Source organism: Calonectris borealis, chromosome 3 (assembly GCF_964195595.1).
Source record: "Calonectris borealis chromosome 3, bCalBor7.hap1.2, whole genome shotgun sequence".
Classification (NCBI taxonomy): domain Eukaryota; kingdom Metazoa; phylum Chordata; class Aves; order Procellariiformes; family Procellariidae; genus Calonectris; species Calonectris borealis.
This window is the reverse complement of record NC_134314.1, coordinates 69,093,945-69,117,212: the sequence shown is the minus strand read 5'-3', so window position 1 is coordinate 69,117,212 and position 23,268 is coordinate 69,093,945. Positions and strand designations below refer to the sequence as shown.

At 38.8% G+C, this 23,268-nt stretch overlaps 1 protein-coding gene across 1 annotated transcript in view; it reads left to right on the top strand.

The window, feature by feature from the left end:
* The window catches only part of GTF2H5 (general transcription factor IIH subunit 5), a 47,443-nt gene that overhangs the window by 8,957 nt on the left and 15,218 nt on the right, over nt 1–23,268 (top strand). Inside the window, exon 4 of the mRNA XM_075146070.1 lies at nt 587–664. The gene's annotated coding sequence lies outside the window, so the exon portion shown is untranslated. The remainder of the gene's footprint in view (nt 1–586; nt 665–23,268) is intronic.

The following is a 23,268-nucleotide window of genomic DNA, read 5'->3' as shown; positions in this document are numbered from 1 at the left end:
ATGTGAGTGTAGGGTACCTGTTCCTCAGAGCACATGCACCATACCGTATGGAAGACACACACAACAACTATTCAATCTTACTGTATTTCAGTCCGCGCTGCGGATTTCTGCATCTGTATCCCTACAGTGTTGCTAATAGTACGTAGAAATGAGAAATATAGAAAGTTTTTTCCCTCATTACCCCCAAAAGTGAATAGCTTTATTGGTTTACACCTATATAAAAGTAAAATTCAGTATGTTCCCTAAACAAATAAACAAAAACACCACAACACCTATCAGTTAAGTTTTAATATGAGGAGAAAAAAACCCTAATACCTTGGATATTAATGGCTGTATTTTTCATATAGACAGAAAAAGTAATTTTCTCTCCTCTAATTGTGTAGCAGTAATAAGCAGATTAACTGCAGAATAGAAACGGACTATAAAATTGCTGTCCAGCGAACAAATTTAAAAAGTGAAAATTTTAGAGTATTGTTAGCTTTTAGCTTTTTGTGCTTGAGCGATTCTAGGTGTTAGTAACAACAAGAAGTATAAGGTTCCTGGAAGAAATCTCATTTGCAAATTAATATTTTTCTTTTACCAAAAGAAAAGCAGACTCATAATACCCATGCAGGAATGTGCTTGAACACACCAAAGAAAACCCACCCAACACCAAAACTGACAGGTAATTGATTAGCCATAAAACTAACCCCTCAGGAAAGAAACAGCAAGCAAAATTTCTTGATGACTATAGATTGAAGGAGTTGGCTGTCAAAGCTATATAGTTGTTCACTTTTCTATTACAGAAAAGATGGACCCAGTTGTAAATTACAGGGTGTGCAGAATGATGGGTAGACTTGCAGCTGTGAAGAGATCACTTGCAGCTAAGAAAGTGTTGCACGTTTCTACAATGTTGGCATAGCTGACATACTGTCAGTAGCAAACCTCTACAATCTGTCAGCATTTTGTGTCTTGTGTTCCTGATGTTTCAAAGCTAGAGGGGTGAGATAGGAGGATGAAAGAGAAAGAAGGTAAAGAGTATTTTAGGCTTGTAACTAGCATTTCCTGATAATTCTAAAATTGAACAAGATCACAAGGAGCATAAGGACAAAATGGAGAGAGACTGCATTCAATTTTAATTTTGTATCCAAAAATGAACTTACAGTTACCTAGAACTTAATTGGTTTACAGAAAGTCCTGTATTTATCATCAGAGCCAACATATCAGGAGGACTGGGAGAGCAAGTTTTCTTAATGTTATGCCTATTATTCTAACTTGCTCCTGTCCTCGATGGGACCACTTTTCCATGTGGAATGATAGTGTAGTTTTGCTTCCTTTTAATCTCCTACATTGGCAACTTTATTGGGTGTAAAATGTGTTTTGCATGTGTGTGGTATGTATATCATTAGATATATAGGTATTCCAGAAGCTAGAGATTCAGCAATGATGAGTAACCCTGGAATGATAGCCACCTGTGTCATCAACCAGCTTGAAATTAAGATATGAAAGAAAAATCTCTCTTCAGCTGTAATATGAAGCATGCTTCCTGCATTTGATTTTGCTTTTGGTCTAAACTGAGACTAATTATATCTTTTAATTTTGGGAAAGTTATAAAGTCAGTATAAAATTGAAGAAAAAAGAGTCCTGGTTTCCTAAGGAATATTTGAAATGGATATTGTCAAGCACAGCCATGGTGAGGTCAGTGTGATAGAGGACTGTGACAGCTTTTTGCTGCTGGCCAGGTTGTCATTTGGGCAAAGGCAGCTGCAAACAGCGTTTGAGAGGAGCAGGAGAGTAGGGATGAGGAGTGGGCAAAGCTAAGCATCTGAACACATCTGTCAGGAGGACCAGGGAACCTGAAGTCTTGGAACTAGTAAATGTTTTCCCTTTTGGCTTTGAGTAGCTTTTTTTAAAAGTAATTTCTGCCTGTTTAGCCTGCTGTGTGACAGCTGGAGCCGGAAGGAGCTGTAGGGAGTGGGAAGGAGAGATTCTGAGGGTGTATGTGTTTCAGAAGGTGATTCCTAAAGTTGTTTGCTACAAGTGTGAAGAACTAGACCAAGTTGAAACTGCCTTTTCAATATGCAGAGTTATTCAGCTCATTTTTTTTTAAATGTACTACAAAACAAAAGGAACTGTGAAGGTGCTGGAAAGAATTTCTATTGTTTGAATTGCTAACTACAAGAAGCAACCCACTACACCTCTCAATTTGAAACAGTGAAGAGGCTTTCATGTAGTGCATTTTTCCATTATCATCATAGTTACATGAAGATCATAACCAAAACAAGTCATAGAAACAAAGGGAGAAGACTGATAAATGGCCTAAGTTTAGGACTAGTGGTCAGACATTGGCAACACTTCATCCTTGCTCAAGCTTGAGATTAATTGCTTGTGCCAGTATTTTAGTTTCTACTAGGCAGGAGGCTTGCCTTGGGACATCTGGCGCAGAATCGTAAGTTGGATATGCTGGAAACTTGTCACTCTTGGGTCGAGGGAATGTCAAAGTCTGGATTTTTCAGTCTCAAAAAACTGCTATGCTCAAACATGACAGGTACTTTTCTCCTTTGTCCTAGCACCCAGTATGTAATGATGACAGTCATGCACATTTGTAATGTCTGTGACGACATGAAGTAAGGCAATAATGAAATATCATGTACAATTAAAAAGGTGATGTACAGATTTAATTTTCTTCTCTTTTCAAAGTAGGAAAATAAAAATACATATGAGAATAACTTGTGTGTGCACCAGTAAGTATTGAATGCAATTCATTTCAAGTATGATCTCTGGTGCCAAGTGATTGATCTTTTTTAATGAAGCAGCCATTTAAATATATGTAAATTGTGTAACAAGTGTTGAGAACATAGACAAAGTCATTAGTTCCAATTTCTTCCAGATGTTCGTAAGAAAATAATTAAAAAGTAATAGATATACAAAGCAAATAGTCTCAGCAAAATAATGTTGCTTTGCTAATATCTCACCACTTAAAGAACAGTTCACCTTTAAGTTAACTAGTATGATCTAGTGGATAAGTTAAGTCTGACATTGCTGTATGTTCTCAAGTGGGTAGTTTTCCTTTGCCCTAATGTAGATTTCCCCATCTGTAAAATGGGGATAAGAGTACTTTTTTTTTCTGCTACTCCTACTAAGCAGAACTGCAGCCTTGCTTTGTATTCTATCTGTACAAAATGACAATGGAAGTCTGTCCTGTTCTCTGTTCCTATTAAAATATAAGTATTCTCCAGTAAAAGCAAATGTTGGGATATTTCCTAACACACATAGGAAAATATGCGTTCAGTTGTAGGAGGTCTTAATATGCTAGTATGTTAGCTTACATGCATGCATGTTAAATATTGCTGTCAATCAAAGATTCTTAGGTCTTCATAGCATCACATCCTGGCCTAACCACAATTCTGAGTGACAGGTTAGGAATATTATGTGTGTGTGTCTGTATATTTGTATATATAGAAATATAAATACACACAAGAATAACTGTGTGTGTATGTGTGCGTATAAATGTATATGCAGTGTCTACATATAATCACTGCAGCTACAGTATGCTTACCTCATGGGAGAAAGATACCCTTCCTTGGCCAACAATATTTGTAACAATTTAGGGAGGAAAGGGATGCTTTTGCAGTCCCTGCACTGAGTAGCATCACTGTAAGCCTCAAGCAGGTGGTGGGATTCTCAAGGGGGAACAAACATAGGAAATTGGGGTGATAATAAGGATAACTAGACTTTTCATATCTGGAATTTATTTTGTGTCCTTCTAAAGCTGGGATTAAAATGATCAGTGAGATCCCTAATCAGGCATTCATGAAAGTAAGTTTTCTTCTTTTTTTCTTTTCTTTGTACATAGAGCTGTTTTTTATCATTCTATTACATTTCGCTAAAACTGTAAAAAATGCAAAAAACAACCAGTATATTCATCATATTCTTGGAGTGTATTTTCCTACTGTTAAATCTAGATTGAAATTATTTTTTCAGAGGATTAAAAGGACTTAAATACCTGATCATGTTCCTTTATACGACTACCCACAGCAAATGCGGGTATCATGCTGTAATTATGTTATGTTTTAAGAATTCACATTTGATTTTCCAGCAATCTCTGTATTTGTTTTATTTTCTACTATGGAGGGTGATAGTACAACGAATACTTATTTGGGACTCTGATAAACTTGTTAGAATTCTGGTGCTTAAAACCTTGAATATTTTGATGCCTTTTCTCTTATTCTTTCATATTTTTCAAGAACTCTCTTTATTTTTGCATTTGAATGTTGTCTCTATTGAATTTTGCAAAAAAAGGATTGCGTAAGCTTTGCTGTGCTGTCCTTTTACTTGCACTGCTCATGAGACCACACTTTGAAACGATAAGAGGTTTTGAAGAATCTATATATATATATATGGCATGGGTCTCTGTAGATATAAATTTATATATTTTTTAGCTTAAATCTCAGCCATTAAAGCACTTGTCTGAAAAGCCTAGGGACCTTGGAAGTGTTTCCACCAGCTGCTATTTATTTTAATATTCTAATGTGGGCTTTGCTGAGAAAGTTATATTAATTGCTTTTATATATTGTAGACATATTCAAAGGTCTCACTTTGAACTAGGGTTTCATAATGCTAAACTTCTTATGAAATGCATAAGAAGGGAGCCTAACCTGATGTAGCAAATGAAATAGGCAAAAATTGACTGTGTTTAATAGAGTAACATATAGATAGAATCATGTCTGTTTCTCCTGGCCCTTCTCTGTACCCATTTCAAGTTTAATTTATTGGTCTTCAATGTGATCACAACTATATGCAGAATTCTAGGTGAAGTCTTCCCAGTACCAGTGCAATAGCGTTTATATTTCAGATCTCTCTTGGAAATCCTGGGAGTATTAGCCTCTTTCATGATCTCATCAGATTGATACTTTATGGATACTCTGTTGCTGACTGGCAGATACAGATTCTTCTCCTCCTCTCTTTTCAGTTGATGCCTTCAGTTTAAAATGAACATCTGCAAATCCTTCTGTTCATGATTTTGAACTCTGTACTATCATATTTCATCCCATTTTTTTTATTAGTCTGCTTCTGTGGGCCATCCATTCTTTTCTGATTGATACATATATTCTGGTTCTAGGCTGGATTGTTGATTCTCAAGTTTGTGTCATTAGCAAATCTTATTAGCAGCACACTCATGTTTTTGTTCTAAGGTCAACTAACAAAAATATTAAAAAGGTCAGTATCATGACTGATTGTTTAGGGACTTCATTTATAGTATCTCTTCAGGCTAACTGTTTTCTTCGGAGCACCATCCACTGCTATCCTTATTAGTTCCCATCCCTTGCCATCTGTACTAATCCTCATCTCTTCAGTTTAATTAATATCTTGTGTGGCACCATTTGAAATGCTAAGTAAAGTTAAAAAAAAAAAATACACACATGAATATATTTCTCTTGTTTAGCACATCAGTTATCTGACGAAGAAAAAATGCAAAAGTTGCATTTCGGTTCAACTTAGTGTATATTTTCCTATTTACCAAAGTGTCTTTTGTTTTTACATACAAAATGTTTTTCAAATCCTTATGTGCCATTCACACCAGATGGATAACTCTCAGCTTGCCCTTATTGTTCCCTTTCTTGAATACAGGTACAATGTCTTCTCTCATATATGCTAGGGTTGGCAGACTTAATTTAAAAAAATTGTTGCTGCTTTTCAGTATCCTGGGATGATATCTTGTTTTCCCTATTCACGTTACATTAAGCTCCTTGAAGAAGCGGGGGGAAAATATATGTGGAAGGTTGGAGCTGCTTCCACAACAAAAATGAGGCAGGAGGAAGCTGGAGTGAACAGCCAGTCGACTGGAGGGTTTGGTTAATCATCAGTCAGCCTGGCTATTCTCAGCTACTGAGGAAATCCTCCCTCTTTTGGGGAATCTGCCCAGGCAAACTGTCTTGTTTCTCTTTCTCTGATGTGTTCCTCCACGGTGGAGGAAAATTGCAAGTTTAGGTATGTCAAAAGGAAAATGCCTTTTGGAATCAGTTGGGTGTATAAAGCAAACAAAAATGAGTTAAGTATGCGTGTGGAAAAAGTACGAGTGAATAGATTTGCATGTGAAAAAAGTGAGCAAGTTTGCATGCGAAACTCTCCAATGCATTAAAAATGGGAAGTCGTTCATGCCGGAAATCCAGATAGAGGTGAAGAAGGAAGATAGAATAATGGAGGCATCTACAAGAACAGTTTTCCTGTTGTGACCCGAGATAGTTAAGTACCTGTCCTAGTTTAGTTCTGTGAGGTAGTGTTCCGCAAGGTGAAATGTTCATGCCCTTTTTTTACAACACATAAAGACAATTTGCAATTTTTTCTATTTCTTTTAATTTAAGGTATTTTGGTATTTCTCAGCTTCCCTTTCTTTGCTGAAGGACTGAGAAACTGGAGTGAAATAATGACATACCTTAATTTGAATTTTAGGCTTCTTGATTGTGTAGCAGATGTAGTTGAGTTGGGAGCCCTTTAAAATCTTAATTATTTTTGTTATTAATTATATTAAATTTTAACAGCTTGTAATGGAAATAAACGGAACTAAAAGATTAAATTTCAATGCCTTTATACTGATGAATAGTACCACTGATGGACTCTGGGTTCAAAAGAAATCTATATTTGCTCAAACATAGCAGAATTCCCTATGGCTACGAGGGGCAGAGACATTTGAAGAAATCCATCCAGTACAGCCAGCCAGTGACATTTCAGGTTGGGCAACTGAAATTGGAGAATTTTGTCTTCTTGAAACCTGTAAATATTAATGGATTTTCTGTGGTGTTTGGCCTATGTTTCTAAGAAATTCATACCAAAATCTTACCCTGAGCTCAGACATCCTTCCGCATCCATTCTACTAAACATTGGGAAGTCCAACTTGGGAGTTGTAGAGTAGCAATACTGATGCAGTCTTCTGAAAAGTCACTGGCAATCAATAAAAAAGTGCAGTCACAGTCTGACGGAGGCAGGTCTTGTAGATGATCAAAGCAATGAGAGGTATGATCAGGATTTCCCTTTACATCTCTGTTCTAGACCAAAATGGAATTTTTTTTCTGTTGGCAGTTTAAATAAATGTATTTTTCAGAAAGTCAGGGCAAACTTTTGATGCAAAGACCTCAGTCCCGCAAATATTTAGGCATATTGCTTTGTTGAACTCAGATATTGATAAGTTTTTATTACAATGAGGCTTGAGTGTGGATTTAACTGCATGTCAATGCTGAAGTCGTTTTGCTTACCTGCTAATGATTACACTTGAAAGAAGCAAGAACTTTTTTTTTTTTTTGGTAGAAATAGGCTACTTTTCCTTTGGGTAATTCAAGAACTGTTTTTTGTTTTTCCTTTTTCCTACCTTAGTTACCTGGACTTACTAGATCTGCATCTTTAAATTAAATTGTCTTTAGGATGAGATTAATTATGAAGAGCTACATCCCCAAAAGAGATTTGAAAAACAAACAAACAAACAAACAAAAGCTCTGAGTTAAACTAAGGGATTCAAAAGTATTGTAACAATAATGGTTATAGTTGTTTTTTCGGGTGTGCTTTCCCTTTCTCATGGAGCATATGGAACACTTCCAGGAAGTGATTGTATTATTAAAAAAACAACCACCCTTGACTTTACATGTAAAGAGTGTATAGAGAACTATCAGCTCACCAGTTCTGGGAATATAACGCCTGCAGAAATCAGAGTTTTGTCCTTTGCAGTGCCAATGTTGCTTGCATTTGGAAGGCACCCAAGTCCTGTCTTCTGTCCCAACATACCCAGGTTGTATAAATGAACGTTAACAGAGTGAGTTTGTGAATAGTTACCTAGCCAAACTTGACTGGATAATAAAAGATCAGTCAAGAAACTTTATAGAAAAGTTTGTATATTCATTTTTACTATTGGAATATTGTGAATTTAAGGTCAAAGGCAGTAAGACACTGCCTTTCTTGCTATAGGGGCAAGATAAAATCCTTATGGAGCTTTGGGGAATAGTGTGAAAAATATTTACCTTTTTAGTTTCTGAAATGGTCAGTTAAGTTTTGGTTACTAAAGCCAGCAGGGGATTGGGCCTTTTCACTTCTTGCTCGCCACGTAATATTCTTTAGATGGCCTTTTTCAGAGCTGATAGTTACAGTTTGTTCCTGGTTTCCTTAAGCTACTAAGCACTTCGCACTTTTTATATTTAGGCATTTCGTTGCTTCTTTCTGAAGAAAGGGAATGTGTACTGAATGTGATACCAGAACACAGCTTCAGTTTGTTTGCAATACAAATCCTTTCTTACTGAGGCTCCCCCAGGTTTTGTAGTGTTGATATCTCTGGATTGTATCCTGAATTGGCAAGTTTGAGGATAAAGGTGTTCTCTTGCGTAAGACACCCCCTTGACTCGTTATTGTAAGCGTTATTTTCTGGGAGCAAAGGTTACGCTTAGCATGGGGCTCTAGTCAACACAGTTAATTTTCACATGCTGTGGCTTTTGGTTTAAGTCAAAATGCAGGAATACAGTGTTGCCAGCGCCGGTGATTTTTGCTGGGAGGAGTGTTGGTGCCCCAGCTGTTGGCACCAACTTCTTGTCCTTCCCTCTGCGTTGGCCCTGAAGGTGGGAGGGAAAAGTCATCTCCGAGTGCTTTTGTTATCAAATAACCCCCAGTGCCATATACAGCCTTGGCTTTCTGTAATGCATATTGTGATTCGTTTTTCAGAAGAGGGTGAAGAAGGCAAAGGGCTGAGGGGGGACGGGGACGTGGCGGCGGCAGCCTTGGCCCCCCACGGCTGTTTTCCCCTTGTCAAATGAGCTGTTGTCGCGTCGCATTACGGTGTCACGCCGTCATGGCGCTGGCCGAGCCCCACGAATGGGCCGTGGCCTTGCAGGGAGCGCCGGGGGCTGCCCGCGGGTCCGCAGGGGAGGGTTTGTCCCCCCCGCCCGCCCGCCGCTCAGCGCGGCGGAGCGGCGCCGGCGGCGCCCGGCGCTGCGGGAGAGACGGCGGGGGCGGAGCCGGGCCGGGGAAGTGTGGTGGTCACGTGGCGGGGTCACGTGGCGGGGGAGTCGGGCCCAGCCGCCGCCGCCGCTCCGGTAGCGGTGAGAGACGGAGCCGGGAGGGCGGGCGGGGAGGGAGGCAGGGAGGGAGAGGCGCGCGGGGCCGGGGCGGGCGCGGGGAGGGAGCCCGGGGGTGCGAGTGGCCGCCGCCCGCTCCGCCGCCGCGCCGCGCCCCGCCGAGGTGAGTGCGGGGGGGGCGATGCGCGGGGCAGGGCCGCAGGGCGGGGGCGCCGCCGGGGGCGGGATGGGCCGGGCCGGGCTCTGTGCGGGGCCGCGGGCGGCTGCGGGCTGGGGCTGTTTTCCTTTTGTTCCGGTAGGGACCTGCGTGCCGGCGGCCAGCAGAGCGGTCCGTTTTTGGGTGGGGGGAGGGAGTCCCGGGGCGCCGCCGGGACGTGCGCATCCGTTGTGTGCCGCGCGCTGCGTCCTTTCTGTGGCGGTCCCCCCACGCGCCTGACGGACACCGGCCGGGCTGAGGCTCGGCCGCCGGTCGGCGTCGATCCTGCCTCCCCCCGTCAGCCTCCGGCACGGGAGGCGGGAGACTGGCTGGAAACCCCGATCCTTCCATTGTACCTGCGGCTCCGGGCGCTCCGAAAGCCGGGCGATGGGTTGGGGGTGTTCCCCGCCCTCTCCCGGAGGCCAGCGTTCCGCCTTGCCGAGCGGCTGGGGTCCGGCAGCGGCCGGCGCTCCGGGAGCCGCGGGCGGCGGAGCGGGGAGCGGTGGCGCTGCCGCCGGCATCACCTGTGACCCTCCGCACACTGCCCGTAGCGCTGCGATTTCTTCTGTTTTTTCTTTTTCTTCTTTATTTTTCCCTACATTTCCCCCCCGCCTTTCGGGTCGGGGGGGCAGAGGGTTAGGAAATTCGCCCAGCGGTACGGTAAAATTCTGCTAGCGAGTGCAACTCCTTCGCGTTCTTTTGTGTTGTGTCTTCACATCGTGCCTTTCAATAAACGTCTGCGTGCGAACATGTTCGAATACCTTGGCTTCCTAAAGGTTTCCTGAAAAGTGCAGGAATCATTTACCAATTCAGTACTTAAATTTTACTTAAACTGTAAAACATACAATTAAAACAGCTGTGTGGGGTTAGATCAAAGGTCCGTCTAGTTTAGATTCCGGTTTCTGCAAGTGGCACATAGTAGATGCTTAGGAAACACCATAACAACAGGGTGAGCGTGCTGTGAAGCTTTGGGAAACCAGCCAGGCCTCCAGCAATTTGAGGTTAAGGGACTTCCTGAGTCAAATGTGATGTTTTAGTATTTAAGAGCCCTTTTTCTTCGATGACTTAGAAATACGTGTTTTCAAAAAAGAACGAGACAAAGGCCTTATAATGGAAAAGGGTTTTCTCTGCCTTTTTAAAAAAACTATAATTGCACTCATATTATTGTCATAGGCAATTTCATTTTGCCAGGATGAAATGTGCCTGTCCAAAGATTACTGATTCACGAGGAACATACTGTGTTTTAAATAGATAAGGGGTATTTGCAATGGATATTTTCTACACATATGGGAGCTGTAAATAATAAAATTGGTTTTTAATGTCTGTTTTTACAAATCATTTGCCTTAAAAAATTAAGCCTCAAAATCTAAAATATCTATTTAATAAAATGCAGTATAGTAAGAACTTCTTCAAAATAGCAAGTTTTACCATAATACAATATTGACAGCTTTGAAGATGATTATATGAATATGAACCATGAACATTTAACTATTAACTCTTTAAGCTTAAAGAGTTAACTTATATAAAAAAAAAGAGGAACAGATTTCTCATGACATCAAGATTTCTGGTAAAATTATTTCAATAATACCATCATAGATTTTTCCATAATAGCAAAATCATGGTGATTCCTAGGGATGCTAACTATCAACTTGATCCTGCAATCCTAATTCAAGAAATAGCTTCATGCCAGGAGCTCCTAACCTGATTGCTCTTATAAGGAACATTTGCATGAGTGGGCCTCATTTTTCACAGCCAATGTGAATGTCAAGCAAAGCAGAGCTATTTCAAAAAATGGCATATCCCCCCACGCCCCCCATGGAATTTTTTAAGAAGGTGATTATCATTTTCCTGGGGGCTGAAAGGAGGTAGTGAGTTGGAGGGGGTGTATATATAGATAGATATTTATAAGATTAAAAATAGCTTAGAAAACTGACAACTATAACTGTTGTGAATGACTTTCATGGAAAGATGGTGTTTTGGGTTTTTTTTGTACAATATATTACTGCTTCTAACAACAGACCGGGGAACTTGTTCTCACCTAGTCAACAGATGTTTATTCTAAAACCCTTAACATATTTCACTGTTCTATAAAAACCCTACTCACTTGGAACTATACTGAGCTCCTGATGGACAGTTTAAAGTATTAATATATTTTCTTCAGTGACTTGATGAATAGGTTTAAATGGTTCTATTTTAAGCTTCCACCAAGAAAACTGTTGCAGTGCAACTTTCGTTAGCTCACTGAATCATTTTTATCACAAAAAAATAGTTTTTTTTATAACTAGCCTCTAGAAGAAGTTGGTTTATGTAATTATTAAGCATACTTACAATACACAGCTTTTAACAGTACTTATCTTTAGTAGGTCTCAAAGCACCTTGCAAAAGAATTCAGTGTAATTATTCTCTTCTTATCTAAGGGTAATTATTCTCATCTTATCTAGTGCTCATAAAGAGATCATTGTCTGCCTGGTATCACTGTAAGAAACTCTGTAAGAAGGTCTAACAATAAAAAACCCACAAACTCACCTTTCTGTTTTGTACAGTTTTCTGTTGTAGCATTTTTATTTCGTTTAATGATGCCTGAGGTAATTTCATACTGTACCTCCCATACCAGGGTTGGAAGCTAAGCCTGTGCTTTATGTAAAACAGACTTCTCAGTGTCAGTAGAGCTCCTGCTGAAGACTTAACCAAATTCGTTGATGAGTTAGAGAATGATTCAGGACAGTTTCTGTTAAGGTGATCAAAGTAGCATATCTCTAGTTCAGTTACCAGCAAGCTTGGCTGCTAAGAGAGTTTGTACAGATGTCTATCAGGAATAAAAAAAGTGTGTGTGTGTGTGAATGAGTGACTTATCTGGCTAGCATCCTCGTATCTTCTTGGGTTTTCCTTCATTTCCACCTTGCAGAGCTGGTAGAAATGGTACGGAATTTCGCATTTCATTTTTGTGACTGGAACCACCAGTTCCAGTCACCTTCAGTGTCCCATTTTTGTAATGCATCTGGTAGCAGAACAAACTTCTGATGCTAGAGGTGTGAAATGCATACCCTTAAATTGTTGTTTTCCAGCTACCTCTATCACTTGGGGTGTGCAGGTAATATCACTGATTATATTCTTTGTGCATTTTAATAGTTTAGTTTAGGACTTGAGGTCTTCTACTGGGTTCATGTTTTGCAGAGTAGGACAGAAAGCCATTTGTTTTTTAATTCAAGGCAATACATTAAAGCATTGTCATTTAGGGATAAAATACAAGTTAGGAAATATAATCCTTCCATTGTCAAGTCTTTCATATAATTTGGGAACTATGTAGTGTATGATATACTAAATAGTATAGGAACTGTATTCCCAGATAGTGTAATGCTATCCAAAGACATGAGCTCATACAACTTAGATCTAAGTTGTAAACCCTTTATTAAAGGGGACGAAGGCTTATTTACTGTAATGAAGTGTTTGCCAGCAGTCTTACAGGTGTAGTCAGTGATTTCAGTTGACTCTCTGTAAAAACAATGCCTGCTTGTTGGCAGGCTAGCATCTAGACTTCAGTTAGGTCTGTGTGGATTCAGATTATTTGGGAAAAAAGTCTAAGAGAAAAATAGTCTGAGATGTCCAGTTCCAAGAAGTTTTTCTACCTATTTCTGTGTTCATTGCTTTTGTGTGACTCTTGTTTTGATCCGTGCTTTTGTATTTGATCCATTATTTCTATGTTGTGTTATTTTTAACTATGCCTTTGTTTACATCGTTTTACAGTACTTAAAACTTCAATATCTTTTAAATGGCTTATGATAATAGTTTTCACTTTGTGCTTATACCCATGAAAGACCTTAGTATTACTCAGCTGCACATCATATCCTTGTAATATATCAAAGCTGTAATATATCAAAGCTCGTCTAGAGAACCTCCCACTGGAAAGCTGGGCTGTTTGTGTAGCATGGAGGTCCTGATTCATTTGTGATTGTTGCCTTCTGCATAGTTTCAGAGCTAGCAGACCCAGCTGGTAGTCATACACTTTCCTAGTGCCCTGGTTTGAACAGTCTCCAACATCCTTGTCTAGCACAGAGTACTCTTTGCGAAGCATGTACTTGAAGATTAACTCTCCCATTAGAATATAGAGATTTAGCACTTCTCAGTACTGGTATCAATGCATCCTATCAGTTCTTCTTCTGCTTTGTACATGCGATGCCATAGATTCCTCTCCTTTGAAGACACCCTTCTCGTTAAATATTTGGTGAAGCAAATATCTTGCAGCTAAACTGATTTCTAAATAAGATCTTCATATATCTCTTGTTTCACTAGTTTGAATAATAATTGCAAAGTAAAATTTGGAAGAACGCCAAACCCATTCACATAGCCATTTAAAGAAAAATACAGCAAATACGTTACCAATCATATCTGGCACCATTTAAGCAGACGAAAGGAGCCATAAATGTTGGACACAATAGGAAAGAAAAGAATCTTTCTGCATGTATGTTAAGAATACTATACAAGACCAGTGTTTTTGAAGATAAGTAGCAAATAAAGTTATTGTGAAAAGCAAAGCTTGGCTGCCTGCTGTAATTGTGATGGATCTCAGTCCACAGGAGGCTCTTTAGTTGGAGAAAGACCACAGCTAACAAAATTCTTAAACTGTGAGAGGGAGGGAGCGCTCTCACTTTTAATCTGTTTTGGTGCAGTATCTGGTACAGTGGGAGCCCTGGTCCGTTGGGCATCCAAGCATTACTAGCAATGTTATTGCTGCCTGTGCTTGATGAAGAACAGATCCCCATATTCTAATGGCAGGGTGGAATGACTTCTAGGAAATCCTTTCAGTTGTAAATAACTAAAAAATAAAACAGCCCCAAGGATCTACCTGTCTAAAATCTGAGTAAAATGCACAAAAGGGACATTGAGTAACACAAATCCTCTCTTGCAGATAATACAGGCTGTGGATAATGTTGTAAAAAAATACAAAAAATGTTACTCATAAAGCTATTTTAAGTGTTTAGTAAAACTTGAAAGGGGGAGTGAATTCAGCTGAGGGAGAATGAGGAAGAGTTATATATTTGTGGTGTCTTCCCCAGCTCTCATGAGTGATGTAAGTATATTAAGAACTGTTACTATATAAATATCTTGGCTGCCATACAAGTGCCCTACATAATGTTTGGAAATGAGGGAATTGAACAGTGTAGGTGTTGAACCAGCTTTAGATATTTTACCTTACTTTTTCCCAGGCACAAAAATACAGACCTAAGAACGGCATATCAGCTCAGACCAAAGATGTTTCTACATCAGTATCTTGTTTTTAACGGTGGACGATAGCAGATGCCTAGGGAACAGTATCGTAGGGCGTGCAAATAGCTGGGTATCTGAAGGAAGAATCACTAGCTTCTAGCAGGATGCAATTTAGGGGTCTCTGGGCAGTTGATTTGGTATTTAATCATTTGGTTTTTAATAGTTGTGGTGAATTTATGCAATCTCTTTTTGAACCCTTGATAGCTTTAGCATCCGCAGCATCCTGTGACACAAGAATGACAGAAATATGTGTCCATTTTTAGTTAGGCTGTTGCCATCTTAAAAGTTAACAATCCTCCACTCCTTTCATTTTGCATTGTGAAAAACCCTGTTATTTTTAATTTGTAAAGTTTGATATGAAACTTGTGTGGATAAAGTTGACTGCTTGATATGTACCCATGGAATGTCAGACCTTGTGTGCAGAGTCTTTATTTACTGAGAAATACAAAAAAGAACTCTTCATGAAATCTTCTCACTTTCACTCATGTCTAGTTTGTTTATGCTTTGCATTTCTCTTAAAATGGAACCTGAGAACTGCTTATAGCTGATTTTGCTCTTAGCAATGTATCTTTTTGTAAAGACTGCAGTGTTCATATCTGTATATGAATTGTATCTGTAGAAACATTGCGAGCATAAAAAGCTTGCTTTTGAAAAATAATTTCCAAGTTTGTGATTTTTATAAGAATGAAGCAAGTTTTGGTTCAGATTTTGATGTGAAGTTTCTATAGTTGAGTAGCAGAGGACAGGTATTATACCCATATACCCGTATTTATCGTATGGTCATCCAAAAAAAAAGTAGGACATTCCCAAATAATTTGGAAACAGAACAATATGTAAATGACATGGCTCTTTCCTATGGCCAATACTTGAACTTTCACTTAATCTGTGAAGGAACAGTGGTATAAATCAAAGAGGTTTGATTTGCCTTTCCGGACTTGGATTGCTCTGGAGACTGTTGAGGACTTCTCCAGTTTGATATGGACTTATCCCTGGATTCCTCCTTCCTCCTCTTGAGTGTTAGGATTTGTTAGCAGATCTTTAAAGATGTTTGATGCCTAAGGCAAAGGATCCTTTATGGCAATATATATATATATATATATATATATATATGGCAGTGTGTATATATAAAACCTTTTTTTTTTTTTTTAATTTGTCAGAACAGAAAATGAGGCTACAGCTCCCATTGTCCAGTAACTCTTTACGAATTTAATTAGATAAAGCAATGAAAGTGGTTGAATTCTAGGAGAGAGATTTAAATAAATGCATTTGAATCTTATAATGACATGGGAAGCTGTGCGGTGAAAATCTGCTATCTTGTGTGAATGATCAAGGATAAAATTAAACCAGCTGATGTTACAGGTATGCGGTTTGGAACCATTTGCAGTTTTTCCAAAGCAGAGATGAAGATATAAAAAAGAAAAAAAAAAGATCAGAGGGATGGGAGAAGGGACGTGGTTCTTCGAAAGATACCTATAGCAAGCCCTATTATGAATTGTAATAGACCACCATGAGCAAAAATTAGGCCGTTTCTCTCAACAACAAAAACTTCGGTGCAGCAACATGGTTCTATTAAAAGCAAATACAGATTGTAGGATTAAGTGATTAAGTCGTCTTCCTGTGAGTTACAGACCTTCCAGAGGTGGATTCCTTCCAGATTTTGGCAGCCTGCTGAGGAGACATTCTCTCTTCCTTTGTACCAATAGAATAACCCCATGGAACATGTATTAAATCCAATATATGTTATTTCCCGGTGTTGCAAAGAGAATTTTTGAATTTGAAAGTCTGTTCACTGCACCTATAATAAGATTGAGGAAAGTATACTGTATAAAAAAGTATAATGTGAGCTCAGTACCAGTGCTAGGAGTATGCCTGCACAGTATTAGTCCCTCCCTTGTATTTCCAGAAGGTTAAGTACTTGTTTTTATTATTAAAGGAATTGGAAATTGCTCATTCTTCCAAGGCTGATTAGAGAATGATGATGTAGCTTGGGAGATGAGGAAGATTATATGGAAAATTCTCATAGTACAGTTTCATTTTCAGTACTGTGCTGGCGGGTTTTGCAATCGTTATTATTAATACAGAGAGCAGATGACCTGAATAGTGGTTGTCCTGGGCTAAAAGTGACCTGTAATGCTGAAAGATTTAATAAAAGATAGTGTCGTATTTTGATGAGATGCAAAAGTAAAGTCTTTTGTCACTGTTATAGGGAGGTTATATTCCAAAGGTTGGATAGTTACTTAATTCAGTCTTCCCCTTCCCCCTTTGGAGTTTGGTTTAAATACTTCTGGTATGAGGAAGCTTCTAGTTGGTTTGGAGAGAAAATATTTGTGATTTAATTGTCAAGTGCTGTGGTGACAGAACGAGCTCTTGCTGGTTTTAAAATAGCATTGCTGATTGAAACACCAGAAATACTGGTAAAACTTTGTTACCTGTTTTGGATTTGAATTTGTGTCCTTGTCATCCAAGGATGAGTGTGAAAACCAAGAAGTGACCAGCATTTACTTTATGTTGGGCAGAGAATGAAAACTCTACTAAAACAATCAAATGACCTTTGCATGGGAAACGATAATATGATTTTTGTAGTGTCTCCATGAGTAGATCTGCTACTAGTTGTCCATTTTTGGTTAAGGAAGATATAATGGGATGAATGTGTCATGAGGATTTGGATCATACTGATTTGCCTCCAGCTGTATTGTCACAATTTTGACAAATATCATGGCTGATGACTGAGTATTCATACTGATGTGCAACTGTCTATTTGTTTTTAGTTATGTCTACTTCTGCTTTGTTTTGTTGGTGCGTAGACTAAGATCTCATTGCTTTCTGAGCCTAACACTTGCTCAAGCTCTTGGAATAACTTTTTTCCCTTGCAATATCTTAAGAGGTTTGGGTTGTTGCCTTCTTCACTGGCAGGACTAGTGTGGAAACACTGAATGAAAGATCTTTAAATGCTGACAATTCTCAGTTCTGTTTCTATTTTGATTGCCCCAAGTGACATTTTTGAATGCACTTCTCTGTGTGTGGGCTGATAACGCTATTGATAAGAATAGGCCTGAAGTGATGCAGGTTGAATGGAGAAAGCACTGGAGAACATACTAAAGAGTACATGACTTCTTTGAGTTTGTGTCCTTGATAAGGCTGGGGTTTTTTTTGGGGGTGTGTGTGTATTTTTTGTGGGGGTTTTTTGTTTGGTTGGTTTTGGTTTTGTTTGTTTGTTTTTTTACAATGGTTAGGACAATTTCTTCTAATCTTTCCAGTTATGAGTTGTGACCCTGTTTCCTGGATGCTGATATTGTTATTGTCTTTGCCTTCATTGAAACTTACGATTTTGTGGTATGCTAGGTGAGACTGTGTTTTGTTATTGCTTCCTTGTTTCCTCTACATCTTTATAGCAAATGTAGTCAGAAAAGAAATTTTGGGGTTTTTTGTTTTGTTTTAAAGCACTTCATTATGTTAGCTGATCTAAAAATCTATCTGGAAAATTGCCCCAACTTAAATAACAATTGCACGCAGACATACTTGGCTGCACAGCAAGATCTATTTTTAGAAAAGGGTTCTGTCCTGTTTTCACTTAATTTTAATGATCTGGAGTTTTACCTTCATTTGAGAAATTGTAATGAATTTTGGCATCTTTTCCAGTCCTTCCTAATAGATAAATGCATGCGTCCTCTGGATCAGATTTCAGAATCATTTGTATAGGGGAAGCCCTACTTATCTGTCAGATAACCTCAGGTATTCCAATAATTCCTAGTGTTCGAAGTTCTGCCTCTGCTTGTTTGGTGTTTACTCTAGCAGGGTCTTGTGATTGGGAAAGTGAAGTAGGCTGTAGGAGGTTGCTGCCATATAAATACAACATAATAAAAAGCAACCACAATCCCAAGTAAATGAGTGTTCTGATGAAATGTTGTTTTCATTTTTAATGAACCTGTGTCAGTTTAAGTTAACAGTTACATTTGGATTTTATTTTTGTTGTGCATTAGTTGATGATTACAGCAGCAGACTGGGAGTCAGAACTCCTGTACTTCTCTCTCAATTCTATCATGAGCTCGTGTATTGCCTTGAGATGCTTAATTGTCTTTTACTCAGCAGTATAATGGGAATAATGCTATTTTCCTACTTCTAGGATCACTGAGCTAGTAGAGCACTTCTAGGATACTCTACCTGTTTGTAGCATATAGTGAATCACGGAAAGGGTCTGTAGTGTTGCTAAATTAGAATATGGTGTGTTGGGAGTTTTGGGAGTTAGCAATGACAAGTCTGTAATGCTCATTCATTGGCAAGAGTGCGTTTGTGACGGAAAGGTTGATTCAACAGCTTGGTGCATTCCTTTCTCTCCTACGTAATACAAAATGCATCTATAGACTATTCAGCTTTATCCATAGAGATGCTTTTTTGCCGCAGATTTTTGAGTAAGGTTGTCAGAGTTTTCATTTTCATAATCCTTTAGCAATGTCTGTGTTTACGGAAGCAGTACAAATAAAGCAGAGATGCTCTTTTGTTGAAAAGTCTCATCCTACCTGTTTGGGATTGTTCCTGGAGGACAGACTCCTAATTCCTATAATAATTTTCTTTACTACTTACTCAGCTATTGTGCCCCAGATTTATATTTGAACAGTGTAGTATATGATATGCAAAATACAATTTTTCCATGTCATAGATTTGCTAAGACAAGAATTAAACGTTAAGGTTATGCACCCTAAACTTCTGCACAGTACTGTCTTTGCGTTATATGTAAAGTTGGGTGCTTAGGTTAAACTAAAGCAGTGGTTTTTTTCAGAGAAAGTAATTATGGGATTTTCTATTCTCGTTAGACTTAAATTCATGATACAGGTATGAAGTTGGTTCTCTCGCGTAGTCAATGGTTAATAGGTCTGTTCTTTTCTTGCATCTAGGTATAGGTATAGACCTTGTGAAGAGAATAGTACTTCAAGGCAAAGAGGCAAAGATAAAATTCCTTAGGTCACAAAGAGGGGTAAGAAAAGGCAAGAAGGTCCTTGCTTCTCATTTTGAGGCTTATCAGTGTTCTGGTGCAGATGTTTATTCAGAAATTTAATTGAACAAACAAAACATGCCATGAAAAATGCAACACACTAAATTGCATTCTTTCATGATAATTTTCTTCACTAGGTTTCTCAAGTTGTGGTGCGAGGCTTCTTGGGTGTCTCGCCTTGAGCTGCTTGCCACATCTCTTTGTAACGTTTTGTTTACAAACCTTTTTCCTTTCTATTTTTTGAGAGACTGATTCTCTGTCTTCAGAGGTTTACTTGCCTCCTTTGAGTAGCTCAGTAAATTTAGGGATCTCTCAGGGATTTAAATTTGTCAAAGATGATAATGCTGTCATGTTTCTTGCCTTGTCCCTCTGCGTTTTTGAGTTTTTCTTTCAGGACAAGCTCCTGTGGCTATGTGGTTGATACTGTGCATAGTTCCTCAAAGTAAGACTGTTAAGGTTTTTGCTCTCTAGACTGGTGTTTGTTAGGTGGCCTGTACCGTAGTACTCAAGCCTTCTCTTTGAAACTTTTCTTGCAGGATATTTCAAAGCCGTCCATTTTGAAGTACGAATAAGTGATAATAGGGAGGGAAAAGTTGTGGGAGATGCTGGTTTCCATACCAAATAAAACTCTCAGAAGTGCACAGCTTGTTTGGCAGCATTAGGATATCTAGTGCACTTTGCAGCACGCTTGCTGTGAACTGACAGCCAAAGACCTTTTGTTCAGTGTTTTGGAAAATTTCAGGCCCAGAACTCTGGTCAAAACACTATTCAGACAAAAAGTGGTATATAGCCACTGCTCTGAAAGCCATAATATCTCTTCTTGTATTAAGGTTTTCAGACTTAATATAGAGATGTCCCGTACTCTCTACTGTTTGAAGGATCAAAGGCTTAAAAAACATGATACTTCAAATTGTGAGTTATTTGCCCTAGCACTCATTCACATCGAGTGTCTTTGGCAGAATTTTTCTGGTATTTACAAACAAAGTGGGCAAAAGCTTAGATTTTCCTAGAGTAGGTTTGTTCAGTCTGTGTTTGATTTTTTTTATTTTCTTTTTGTCCTCTAAATTCTGAAATCCTTACTGATGAGTCTAATTATAAACAAGACATTCCCTCATGTTAGTGATAAGTCTAAATCTGCCTTGGGACAATTACCTCTTTCTTAGCATGATGTCAGTGGAAAGCCTGAAAATGCTGCCATACAGGCAGCTTCTTAGCTAAAAAAGAAATGTTTATTGTTGGTGGCTTGTTAGATCCTTAGTATCATAGAAAGTGATTTTTTGTAGTATAGTCATAACATCATTCTGTCAAATGCCCTGGCTGTTTGTGGTTATACCCAAAATCAGCAGGGTATCATAGTGTGTTCATAGCTTGAGCATATGAAGACATATTTCGCTGAACCTAGGACTTGATCCATTGGAAAGGTTGCTTCCTGCTTTCCACTGCTGGTTTTTGGTGCATGTTTGTGTTGTACAGAAACAAAAACGAAACGAAGGTACTGGTATTATACACAGGTTTTGGGTTGAGATAGGCATATTGGTTGTCAAAGTGGTATTTTTGTTTGTCCTGTCCTGTTCCCCCAGCCCTAGTCATGGTATGTGATTGCAGTAATAGCCAAAAATGTGTCTGGAAAGAATCTAACAGGAGGATAACACACTCTCTCTTCTCAGGAGTTTGCAATCTGTAGTAGTTTTTTAAGGCAAACACCTATTGTACACTTCTATCAGTTGGGTCTTTGCGGGATTAATAAGAAAGGAATCACTGCCATCTTAATTTTTTCATCAGCATTTTATCTCTGTTTTGCTTAATTGCTGATTGTACATTGTTTTTCTAATAACACACTCCTGTCTTCCTATGTGAACTTAAAGTTTCTAATTTATTGGGACAGGATTGTCTTGCTTAGTAGGTTTTATGATGTAATTTCTCATGTCAAATGATTTAGCATTTCATTGGCATGCTAATAAAAAATGCTTCAATAACTTTGGTTTTGTTTTCAGGGTTTTTTTTTGAGTGTAAAAGGGTCTTACAAATGCTGGTGCTAGACTGAAGGACACAGGTTCTCCCTCCCCCCGCCCCCCAAACCCTGTATCCCTACTAAGCTAATTAAACATCCCTTATACTAGATGGCAGATGACACTGTAGTATCTGTGTACAGGCTGTTGGCCTGTTCACTCAGTCCAGGAAATTGATACCGTGCCTGAAGTCTGATTTGGGCCTTTTGCCCAAGAGCTTCAGCATCATGGCTTCAAAATAAAACCGCATGAACTCCACATGTTAACCTAGTGCTCTTTTTATCCTTTGAACCACCTGCCTGTTTTCAGTATGACCTTAATTCACCCCATTTTCCCAGAAGGAAACTTGCTCCTTGTGTCTCTGCTTTCCTCTTGGAGGGATTCCCTCCATCTCTGTCATTAGCTGTGTGACCGGGATGTTTGTCATGACCTGATGTCTCAGGGAGCAGATCAGTCACTGGTCAGGTTGGAGCCAGCTTCTAAAGACTGACCTACTGCTGCCATATGACACTGCAGGGTTTGGCAAATAACCATTACAATTTTTCTTCTCATGTGTGCATACGTACATGGCTTTGAATGGGGGAGGAGTAGGAATACTAATTTCTGCATAGCTCCTCTATTATGAACCTGATGCCATATTCGTCCATCTGAAACCATGTGTATGTTGAGATTCGAGGTATGAAGACTCTATCTTTTCCTGAAGTTTTAAAGAAATAAAATTAGTATGTCTAAAGGGCTTTAGCAGACAAAATGTGTCGAAGTCTGGCTGTGACAGTTTGATATGTCTTCTTCTGCTGTACCTGGTAGAGACTATCACCAGTCCACTGCTGAATGATTAGAAGAGAATGTGTGCCTGTACCTCATGCAATTTACTTCAGAGTTTGGCTTCTTAGCTTGGTCTTATCTTTATTGTCAGCTTTTAAACTGAGATTCAGAACCTTTTTGTGTTGTGATGGAAGTGCGGACATGGGTCCTTAATGGAGGAGGAGCCTTTCTGACAATACCATAGCCAAAAGTCTTTTTCTACTACGATATGTTAGAGAGCATTTACAGGGTAGCTAAAAATGGATATAAAAACATACTGGTTTTGAGTAGAACTTTTTGGCTAAGTCTATTGCAGTAAATTTAACCTTTAGCATAAGTTGTCAAATTTAAATAAAATAGCTTTGCAAATAAATAATATGAGTATGTATTGCTTAAATATTTTTTGCTGAAGTTTTGAAGTACATCAGATCACTGAAATGAGGGAATTTGCTGGGTAAATAATTGGATTCAGTTTGCTGAAGGGGCAGATCAGCTTGCAACAGAGTTTCTTCAGTAGGCACAGATGGAAAATTGCGTGTTTATTTCAGTATAGTTTATGTCAATTTTTTTTTTAAAGGAGAAGCTGAAAAGGATTCTTTTCCTCTTGCAAAATGTAATAAAAATGAAGTGTGATGTTGAGATCAACTATTTCTACTGTTGTAGTGATGTAGTATCCAGAAAGACACCTCAGTTCACTAGATAAAGATAATGCTTCCTTTGATTTAAAAAAAAAAAAAATTAGTTTTCAATGAAAACCATAATTAATAGAGGCATATGAATCTAAAACATCTAGTGTAGTTTTATTTTATTGGTAACATTGTCGAAATCTTGTAAAACTTGGATTTGTGTAAATGGAATTCTAGTTTCTGTTGAAACTAATTTGGCACAGTTGTGAGTTTGGAAGATAATCCTAAAATGTAATCCTTTAATATATTGCAACTTTTTTTTGCTATCCCCAGCAACATTGGCGAC